Raw genomic sequence first — 10,888 nt, 5'->3', positions numbered from 1 at the left:
CATCTAAAAGCACCCTAACTCTCAGTTATTTGATAAGAGAATAAAAGATGCTAAGATAGAAGTTTAGTTGTTCTGAAATCAGTCTGTCCCACAGAACTAAGCCACTACTTTTCATCACTCTCATCTCTCATGACCTCCATTTCGCTCAGCTCTCTGAAGCCAGACACTGTGCCCAGTTAGGCACAGTCAGAGAATTCACTTCTGATCTCAGCAAACCTCTGCCATTAGAATTATTTTATCTCTAAAAACCTGCTGGTTTTAAATTCAATCTTTCTATAGCATTGGATAAAACTAAAATACTACCATTTTTCTAAATGCTAACTTTCCCAGTGAAGCAAGTAGGATTTAAACTTAAATCACACACACACGCAGTACACAGTCTGAATTGGTAACATCTGATGAACTTACATATGATAAATTTCTCTGCAGATCAGTATTGATGCTCATCTCCTGTAGTCAATGGGGGTTAAATCAACCCTGGAGAATACTGTGGGATTAGGGTATTAGGAGCTCTGCAGACATGACTCTAATGCCAAAAAACAGTGGAGGCACTATGAAGCACAGTGCAGTCATGGGTCACACTGAACACACTGACTTGAGAATCCTAGGATTTGATTATTCACTGCTCTGCCGCTTAGACAGTCACTTCTAACTAAGTGGAAAAATCAATGTGAATGCCATAATTCTAATTTGACAGCCTTTTATGCCCTCTTTACATGAATTTTGCAGAGCTGGAAATGAGTCCACAGGAATTGTGTCAGCAGAGAATATAGACAGAGAATCCCAAATTTAATACCTAGAAAATGGTGGTAGCAAAAAGTACACAAATTGCACCAAATAAATTTTAAAAAACAAACCAGAAACAACAACAACAAAGAAAAAAAAACACACACAAAAAAACCCAACAACAAAAAACAACACAAAAAACCCCAAAAAACCCCAACAAAAACAAAAAAAAACCTCACCAAGCCAAAAACCAGAAAAACAAATTTTAAAACCAAGAAGAGATAACTGGACTGCAGCAAAAAACATCTAGGGATATGCAGCAAAAAAAATCCAGGGATATTTCTGTAAAATACATGTGGATTTTAGAATTCTAGAGAAAAGGACATACATTAGAGATCAAATCATTTCAACAGGTCTTGTTCACCAGAAGCTTTCCTTAACTGTTTATGATTTCAAAGGTTGTTATGTTAAGTGATAAAACATCCCTGGATGACCAGCATTTTTAGCAAAGGAATACATGGTAGCCAAAGTTGAAATTTCATTCTAAAATGGCAGAATAATCTTATGTTCAGATATTCTACGCCTTTCAGAGGAGTTTGCCGTTGAAACACCAAAAGCTTTTCTTTGGCTCTCCTGAGGTACAAAGAATAGTTTCAGTAATAAGTTACTGCTAGATTCCTCAGCATGCGTGTCTGAGGCAAATGAGCTGCCACAGAACCATCTTTGGTTTTGATGCATGCATAAATCAACTTAGAAGGAGATAAAACACAAAAACCACAAGGCCACATAGGTGACATGTCCTTACTTTACAGGCAGCTGAAGAAGGAGGGTCACAGTAGAGAATACTGGACAACTTTTGTGCATGACAGTACTGTGATTCTATTTGTATAGTCTTAATTACTAAAGTTCTATTTATGAGAGTCATCCAGAAGAATGATCAATGAATGAAGGAATGGCTGCAAAATATTCACAGAAGAAAGATTGAGACCTTTCTGCACCTTGAATTTTTTTTTTTTGGTTTTTTTTGGTTTTTTTAAGGAGTTTTTACCTATGAACTGAAAAATCCATGGGTCAGGTTCATTCCTACTGTGCATACAGGTGTTGGATTTGGCCCCAGATGGCATAGAATAAGCAAAGAAACATAACCCTGACATGAACATTCTTCTCTTTCATTCTTTGTATGTTCCCAACCTTGCTGTAATCATTAAAGCAATTTACAATAGGCTGGAAATGAGGAAAGTATTTAAGAATGGCAAAATTTATATGTAAATATATAATGCAAATGCACATACAAGAGGTTTCTTTACCCATTTATTTAATCAGAAAGATGCTGATTAAATGCAGACAGTCTCATTTAATGCGTTTCTGCTAGGAATGAAAGCATTTGGCTATTGGCCAATTCTAGTCAGTACTTTTTGCAAGCTCCAGTATATTACATCCTATTTCATCTCCTCGTCTCTTCCAAAAGAACCACAGGATCTCCCCATGGTAGTGGGGTTGCAGATATTGACAGAGTTAATGCCAGATCAAACACTCACAGACAAGCAGATTTCCTCCCAAAGTTGAAGAGATTATTTGGAACCATGCAATTAAAATACATAGTGGGGAGGGAGTGGTGACGAGGCTGGTTTGATTGCTGTCCAAATTCATCTATTCTCATGCTGTTTTCACTTCCCTTGCCCTCATTTGGGCTATCTCCCTCTGGGCCCAGTCCTCCATTTTTATGTAGCACACAGAGAAGAGAAGTGAGTTGGCATAGTGGAGGTTATGCACAAAAAAAATTTAACTTGGGTTTTTCTTCTGAAGCTGAACCTAAGGGTGTTCCCATGCACACACATACTAATTTAGTGGGTACTAAATTTTTTCCTACCAAAAATGCAGGATTCTGGGCTACAGCACTAATATTATTCATCTCCCCTGTGGCAACTTTCTAGATCTGAAAAGTGTGAGTCTCACTGTCAGATCATGTCTGTTTTTGTCCTTGAATAAGGACAGGAGGTTAAACATGTGCTGACAACAAAGGAGAACAACGGTTTGGAGGACTCCACTGATCGTTCAAAGGGGAAATTGCAATTATGGATGGTTGAACATTTAGATCTGTTTATTTACACTTTGCAGACAGGTTTCACCCATGTACATTATCATGCCTTTTGGCTCCAGAACAAGACTATGGAAAACTGGCCCAAGCTGATTTAGATCAGCAGGTATGCTGCAGGCAGCACTGATTACCAGCCACTTAATTAAAAATTTCACTTGAGGAAGAGAGGAGCTGTGAAAGAAATGAATGACTTGTTTTGACTCCAGTGCCTATATTACAAATTTACAAGAGACAGCTTAGGGCCAGGTGTGTATGTTCATCTCTTGCAGTGCTACAGATGAGCACAATTCAAGTTCCTGTGCATGTAAGAATCTACTGGGCTGAGCACGTATATATCTCTATGCTGAAATGTGGTTGTTTATACTTTGTATTGCATGCGAAGGCAGAAGTTAAGTGAAATAAATGAGCCACAGAGAAGTCACACATAAGGATTTAGTTGGTTCTGTTACTGAACAAGCACTACCTGCAGGCATGTTGCAGGTGCCAGAAGTTAAATGCATATTTCTTTATTCTCAGCAGTAAAATAATCATATGGCATCACACTCAGATCCTGGCCCCAGGGTTCGGCAAGCAGCAGAGTGAACACAGGGCTCCAATTTAACCACAGCTGATCATTGTCAAATCCTGAAACAGTTTTTGCAGTGGAAGGACTCCTGGTACATGCTTGCTGAGTCAGCACATCTGCATTCCCCTCTGTGGCTCTCCCATTACTCTCTGAGCAGCATGGACAGAGACTGGAGAGGTGTTTGAGGCTGTGCCAACATATTAGCACGTGCTATCATGTAGAACCAATGTTTTGAAAGCAAACTCTACCAGTTGCTTCACAGAGCAGCATTGTATAAATTTTTCCATACTTTCCTTAGTGAGTGGTTCTAGAGTATTAATTGTTAATTTGCTTATGTGGACAAAATACCTCTCATTTCAGTTTTCTGGTGAGATCACACCAAATCCAAGTGTTGTTTTCCTCTGCAGCTGTAGTGGAGGACTCAAAACTCAACAGAGTCCTCACAGACCGTTTGGAGTTTGCTTTTAACCCCCAAGGCAGTACTGATGGAAAGGCTAAGCAGTGGGCAAAGCTAAGGAAAGAAGTATCAAGAAAAATTGGCATATTTTAATTTCTGCTTCAGAAATACCTTAGTAGTCATGTGTGAAATCCAAAATGCTCTGCAAAAATAAGCTGAAGGTTCCTTTTTATCTTCCTGGGTTTTGTTTTATTTTTGTTTGTCTTTTTTTTACTATTATTTATTCTTTAAAACAGTGATTAAACAGAGAAGATAAAAGCAAAGGATGAGGGACATTTTTAGGCCAGTTGTTTCAGAGGAGTCATTTGATGAATCAGAACAAATCCCCTTTAAAGCAAAGTGCGGGAGAGGTGTGGGCGTATGGACATTAGGCAATTCCTTTCTCCATGATCAAAACAGATAGAATTCAAATTCATGGCCAACATGTGGAGGAGTTAGCTCTGTGCTCCCTGTACTTCTCTCCTGTCTTACCCTCCAATCCTTATAATTGCTTTCTAGAAATATCCTTGGAGAGAGGTCACATTTTATGAGAGCAAAAAGAGAGATGAGAAGGAGAAAAGATGTTTGTACTCTGTCTGAGTCTCTTGACTTTTCAAGCCTTTCCTGCAGATGCATTTCATTTTACAGGCACCTTTGTTACAGTCTAAAGTTGTCCTTTAACATGATTTTATCTGTCCCATTCAAAGGATGCTCATCATCTTGGACTCCAAGAATAATGCTATGCTCTCTCCCCTTCTCTGTGCTTTTCAATAAACACCAGCCTCTTGATGCTGTTGACATCTTTTTTCAGGACACATGGAACCCCTTGTAATTAACATGCAACAAGATCTCTCAGACTTTGGTATTGATCCCAGCCAAAGGATAGATGTAAATTGAGCATACTGCCTGTCTTAGCTGAGCCATCTCTATCCCTACAACCAAGGGAATCACAATATCTGTTTGGGTAACACAGATTTATAGCTTTGGTTATTGGCAATTTCGAATCAATATATTCTATATAAATCAGCTGAAGACTGCAGTGGAAAGCATTGACAGCAATCTCACATATTACTGCAATAGGCAAGCATAGGCAAATAGAAGGTGAGATAAACTAATCATCCCCTTCACTCCTTCAAGCCTGCTGCATTTGGGCTTGCAGAGTTCACCATCTATCAGTAATTTTTTAAAACACTTTGAGTACCCTCACATTCCAGGAGCCTAAATCTCCAGTTTAACTTCTGTGAGTGTTTCAAAAGTTGAGCTTTAGTAGTAAAACTAAATTCTTCAAAGGAAAACTAAACCTATTCTTGCCCTTAGCTTACTATCTTCATTACTCAAGATTTCTAAAGCTATACTATGAGCAGAAGTAGAGTGTCCTCAGACCTCAAAAGGAGTGAAAACTGGAGCACTTTCTCTCTGAAGCCATGCTACAACTTCTGCTGAGGCAGATGCTGAAATAGTCATGATGCTTAAAGTTGCTTGACTCCTCATTGCTAAAATCAAATAACACTGGTATTCTCCAACAGCTCATCCTGTGAAGACAATAGGGGAAAAAATCCGGTTTGGAGCATGAGAAAAGGATATTTTTTGACATTTCCTGAATTCTTTTAAGAAGGTTACTGCTGCTTTGACAGAAAGGAAAATATTGCATAGCTGCTCCTCGCCAGCATGATTCTCTCTGGATTTCAAAGGCAAGATTTCTTTGTTTATTAAGAATTTGTTTTGATTGGCATACAGGAGTCTCAGAGCATCCAAGGTCTCTGCTAGCTGTGAAAAACCTAGGGAAGCCAAGTGAATCAGACTATAACCTTAAGCAACTGTGGGACAGCCTTTGAATGAACAGAGATAGCTCTCTTCTTTTTGTGCGTGTGTGTGTGTGCCTGATTCATTGGAATAACTTTCCAAGCATTGCAATAATAATCTGTGTGAGTTGGGATTTTTGGCATCTGATAGTTACATGTTATAAAAGGGCCCAGAGGTATTACGCAAAGAGCAAGAATGATAGAATGTTCTCCTTGGAAGGTTTGTTTTTGTGTGCTAGAAGGTAAACAACCCTTGATTTAGATTCCAGATGCGTTGTTTTATTTTCTGTTATTTCCCCTTGTTTTTGAAAAATTCCAGAAGCATCATTGTCTGCCTATCTTGCAGATATTTATGTGACTCTTGTGACTTTGCAGCTAACACACAGACTGCGCAGATTCATCACCAAAGGAGAGCAAGAAAAATGTACTACAGCTGTGCAGGATAGAGGTAGTGTGCATTAGTCAGGAGCAAGGCAAGGTTGGATTCAAATTCCTGAGCTAGGGGTGAGGTTTTGATTTGGATTTTTAAGCTAATAACTCTTTGATGTGAAAAACAGAAACTCATCTGTGAGCAGAATGCTGAAAGATATTATTGCTCAGATATTTAATGCATATTTATCATAAAATTATTTATGTAATTTTTTTTCTTTTGCAAATAAATTTAAACTTTTATGTTTACTGTTCTGGGAAAATGATTGTATTTTAATGTTTCCATTCCAAGTACTCTATTTTAATGTGAGATTTAGTGTACTATAACTTGAAAGCAAGAGTTATACATGAAGTGGTGAAAGTTGAGCAAGCTAATTTTGATACCTGTGGCTTCTTGAGTGCCTCAGTACACAGCATCTATATTGTCATTATGTGACATTTAAATAGTTACACGAAGGAATGAGGCTATGAGCTCACAGAGAAAACTAAGGGGCTTTACAGTGGAACTAACCAACACTTAATATTCCCAGGCTTACAGATCATAGTGGGCTTTTTCATCTGTTCAGAACCATGGCTTTCCATTTAATTCTGAAGAGGTTATTTTGGATGCAGCCTCAACAGGGACTCATTAAGTTTTGATGCTGCAGATCCTGATGTGTCAAGATATCAATATTATTTTCCATATTTACCCCAGTTTCCTGGCAGTGCTCTCCAAATCACATGAACAATCCAGCCAGATCCTGATGGACTGTCACTCTGGCAGAGCTGCAGGATTTAGAGATATGCTAGAATGTTTTAGAAAAGTAGGACAAATTTTACTAGAGGAAGGCGCTATTATTACATGTAGTCTTACCAAAAAGAGAGCAATCATCTCAGCCACTTTTCCTCTATATCACACCCTTCTTATCCTCAGTCTATTTGTTAGTTTATTGTTATGTTCCTTGGAAAACAAGGTTCTTGGAAAAAAAATAATTACATTTATGGATGTGTTTTAACAGCACTTGACAAACTGGGCTATGGAAAAATAGAACCAAGAATAACATTTATGAAATTTTAAAATTCACTCTAAAACATATTAATCCACTTAGATGTATAAAATATAAGTCAGAGTTTTCTGGGGACAAAATGAAGAATTCAGGCCATATTCAATTTTGGTCCAGTGTTTTATGTTTTCCTCAGCTTGTCAGGACAAAGAGATATGGGTCACAGCTGAATGGAACTGTTTTTGTCAAAGAAAACCTGAAGTCAAATGTCATTGTCATTTTGTCATTCTATATAAATATTCAGCATGTGTGCAGTTCCTCCCAGGCAGCTTTTCTTTCCCTTTCAGGGCACTGGCCTGAGTTAAATTTCTCAACAGAGAAGTAAAAAGTAAAAGTAAACACCAAAAGTAAAAGTAAGATGAAAAAAAAAAGGTAGAAATTACATAAATGGCTCCAAAATGCATATTCACACACTTTCCCAGCTGAAGGCTAGAGTGTTCACTGAACAATTATTCATTGAGAACAGGTTAAATTCACAATACTTTTGCTATCACAAGACAAGCTTTGTCTGAAATGTTAATGGTGTTGTTTTACTGTAGGAACTTTTACTGCATTTTAAGGAAAAAAATAAATCAGACATAAAGGAGCAGAAGGAGCACTAGGAATACCCCAACAGTGAGACCACAGCCCACCACGTGTAAGGCTGGTTCCCTGTTGGCAGCTGTCACAAATAATCTGGACTTACTGGAATCCAGCTTCTCATCTCCAAGCAGAGAAGTGATGAAGATGGCATGGCACACAAACCTCATCTGCACCAGGTTAACCCCATCTTCTCTTCTCCACACATGTCTCTCAGCCTTCACACTAAGCAGGGGAACCTCAACTGTGCTCTGTATCTTGCTGTTTGAAAACCAAAGTTTTTCCATTAATTTTGACTGGTACTGATATCCTTTTTTTTTTTTTCCCCTCAGTATTCCTCCTCCTCCAGGAAGCAGTTATTAAAGTCAGAGCTTCAATGTAATGACAGTCCAATGATAAAAACCCATATGGGTGGTTCCCATAGAAACTTGCAGGCCATACTCACAGTTCCTCTCCAGTAGGAATGCACCTCACTGCATTTGGTGCCCCACTCTCTGTCATCTTCTGAACCTCTGGGCAACCAACAGTCAGAGTCCTAACTTCTGGATACCCCAGCTTCAAGGGAAGAATGCTGCTATTGTTGTGCATAGAAACACTTTGGGCATGTCATCCATGTTGAGTAAGTGCTGGTTTTGTGCTAAGGGACCTGAACAGGTGAGAAGAGAAATTTAAAGTCAGCGAGAAGAGGATGTGAGAGCATTTCTCTCCACTTTTCTTTTTCCTTTCCTATAGTCACTTGCCATCACAAGCCAAGTCTTCAGCTTTGGCATTTAAATTAATCCTGCTGGGTTTAAGCCCTTAAAGAAAGCTGGCCATTAACAACTATTCATCTCCACACTTTAAGCTGCGTCCTTAAGCATTCCACATTTACTTAGCCAGGGCTACAGCCATTTTTGTGTCTCTTTCACAGACTGCATTTGCAGTTTCTATGTCCACCATAAGATGGCATTGTCAGTTCCCACATTTGTTCCACCGTCCAGTGTGGTCAGGAGCCAACCTGCAGCCGTACTTCTCGTGCAAAAGCCGGTGGTGTGTCAGCACTTATCCCACTGAAACCAGGTGTAGCTGCTGAGATCACTAGAGGACAAGTGCAGTGTAACCATGGAAAGCGACAAAGTTTTTAAACCTTCTCCAAGAAAGTGTCAGGAATAAAGATACCTTATTTAGTGATATATGTGAAGATCAAAAGAAAAAAAATCTCTGCTCCCAGAGAGACTGAAAATTATAATAAAAGCAATTTTACTTAGAAGTACTTCAGAATATGAAAGAAAACCCAAACTGGGAATTGGACATTTTAAAAAGGACTGGCAAGGTATTTTGCTCAAAATTATAGCCCTGATCTTCAATTAGAGCTGGAAATTAATCAGGGCAGCTAAGACCTGGGTGCTGATTTTGGCAGTAGCCTGTTCTGAGTTTATCTTCAAAAACAGAGTAGAACAACCATGTCTGCCCTGACAAAAATCGTCATATGTTCCTCTTCTTGCACCATTCACAAGCACTGTTTGAACGTCTGTAAAGGTTGTCTGTTGAAGATTGTTTCTTGTTTTCATTTTTTCCCTCTTTCTTATTTTTCATTTCTGTACCTTAATTCTGAATTTCATTAGTTATATGGGGCTTCTTGCAGTATCACCTTCCATTTTTCAGCAGGGGCATTTATTCTAGTATGCTTTGTGGCAGTAACACCGGCCAGCTTATTGATCCCAGTGGGAACATTCACATGATTCAAACAGTTCATTTGCTTACATGTTCAGCTGAATTGATGTTTCTCAGTATTAAGTTCATCTTGAAAATTTGCATAAATTTGAGCTCACAGTCCTGGATTCATTAGTTTGACCAACAAGCAGGAGTGTTTTCTCAGTTGTCTTAGCCCATCCAATTAACTCAAAATTCACCTGGGAATGTTTCTGAGAGAAATGGGTCTACACTATGATGTGGACATGTAACATATGTACCAGTATCTACCCTCCTGGAAACCTAATAAATTGATATTTATTCCTCAGCATCAAAAATTAAGAAAGTTAAGGGGAAAAAAAATGTTTATGAGGGTACATTCTGACTCATGATCTCTTTAATTTAGAAGTGCTTTTTAAAAATTATTTTGTCTTGGCTGGTGAGCCAGTGATGGAGATGTGAAACCAGAAGAGACACACACATATACATGTAATTATTCTCCTCATAAAAACCAGCCTTATAAGGGTAAGATCCATCACAAGTAAGGGGATGAAAATTTTGGTAAGAAAGTGGACACAAATAGAAGAGAGTCTCTTAGAAAGATACTGCCCCAAAAGAGAAAATTTCTGTTCAGTTAACTACTGTACCAACCCTGTACATTCATCATCTGCTCTCCTCCTCCCTAAAGCCACTTGCCTTTTCCATAGAGGGTCCTCCCACTCACTTTTACAAATGTTAATTAATTGCTGTACATGAGTAACATGGGTGAAGAAGGGGATGGAAACTTCCTAAAATGGTTGCAAGACATTAAAATATTTGCCACTCATGGAAAAATTACCTATAGTTTAAAATGAAAGTATAATTTCTTAGTTAAAAAAAGACAAATGCATGCAAGTCTGGAATTTGTGAAGTCAAAACAAAATTATTATTATTTATTTATTAGATTTTATTGTTGATTTTGGCAATCGACTACACTTGTATCATGGGGAAAACAATAAAAAGCCTCAATATATTTCACAAGGCTACTTCAAGTCATCAGTATATTTTTAAGTCTACCTTTATTTGTATATATTATAAGTCTACCTTTATTTCAGATAATGCAGTACTAACTAATAGCACATTCCTTTGATACGTCTTCAGGGTTACCAGAGGGAGCTCTGAGATGCAATGTCAGTGTCTTAACCAAGCATTATAGGCCTGAAAGAAATTTGTTAAAATACCTGAGTACAGTAAATGAAGTTTTATCTTTCTGGTTACATTTCCTTCTGGTACATCATCTCTGAAGACTGTAGGGCAGATTCCTCATTCTGGATGCCACCATCCGTAAGTCGAATCCCACAGATGATACATGCACAATAAAAGCATTAATCCATCACTACTTTTTTTCAAATTTGGATGGATAAATCTAGGAACATATCAGTTAAAGGCACTTTTACCCCTTAATGATATTTTTTTGTTCATTGAACATTACTTTATGTTCTGAAATACACCTACCAGCTCATTCTAGCCTTGTTAGTCCATTTTATTTTTAAAGATACA

The 10,888-nt window shown here is 38.1% G+C and overlaps 1 long non-coding RNA gene across 1 annotated transcript; it reads left to right on the top strand.

Moving 5' to 3' along the window:
- The first annotated feature begins 6,602 nt into the window (after positions 1-6,602).
- LOC135302136 (uncharacterized) lies at positions 6,603-9,169 on the top strand. The gene is made up of 3 exons (XR_010363835.1): positions 6,603-6,859; positions 7,639-7,857; positions 8,589-9,169. It is a non-coding gene; the product is annotated as an uncharacterized LOC135302136 (long non-coding RNA).
- The last annotated feature ends 1,719 nt before the right edge of the window (positions 9,170-10,888 follow it).

This window comes from Passer domesticus, chromosome 6, assembly GCF_036417665.1.
Source record: "Passer domesticus isolate bPasDom1 chromosome 6, bPasDom1.hap1, whole genome shotgun sequence".
In the NCBI taxonomy this organism is placed as follows: Eukaryota; Metazoa; Chordata; class Aves; order Passeriformes; family Passeridae; genus Passer; species Passer domesticus.
This window is presented reverse-complemented; position numbering and strand designations above follow the sequence as displayed.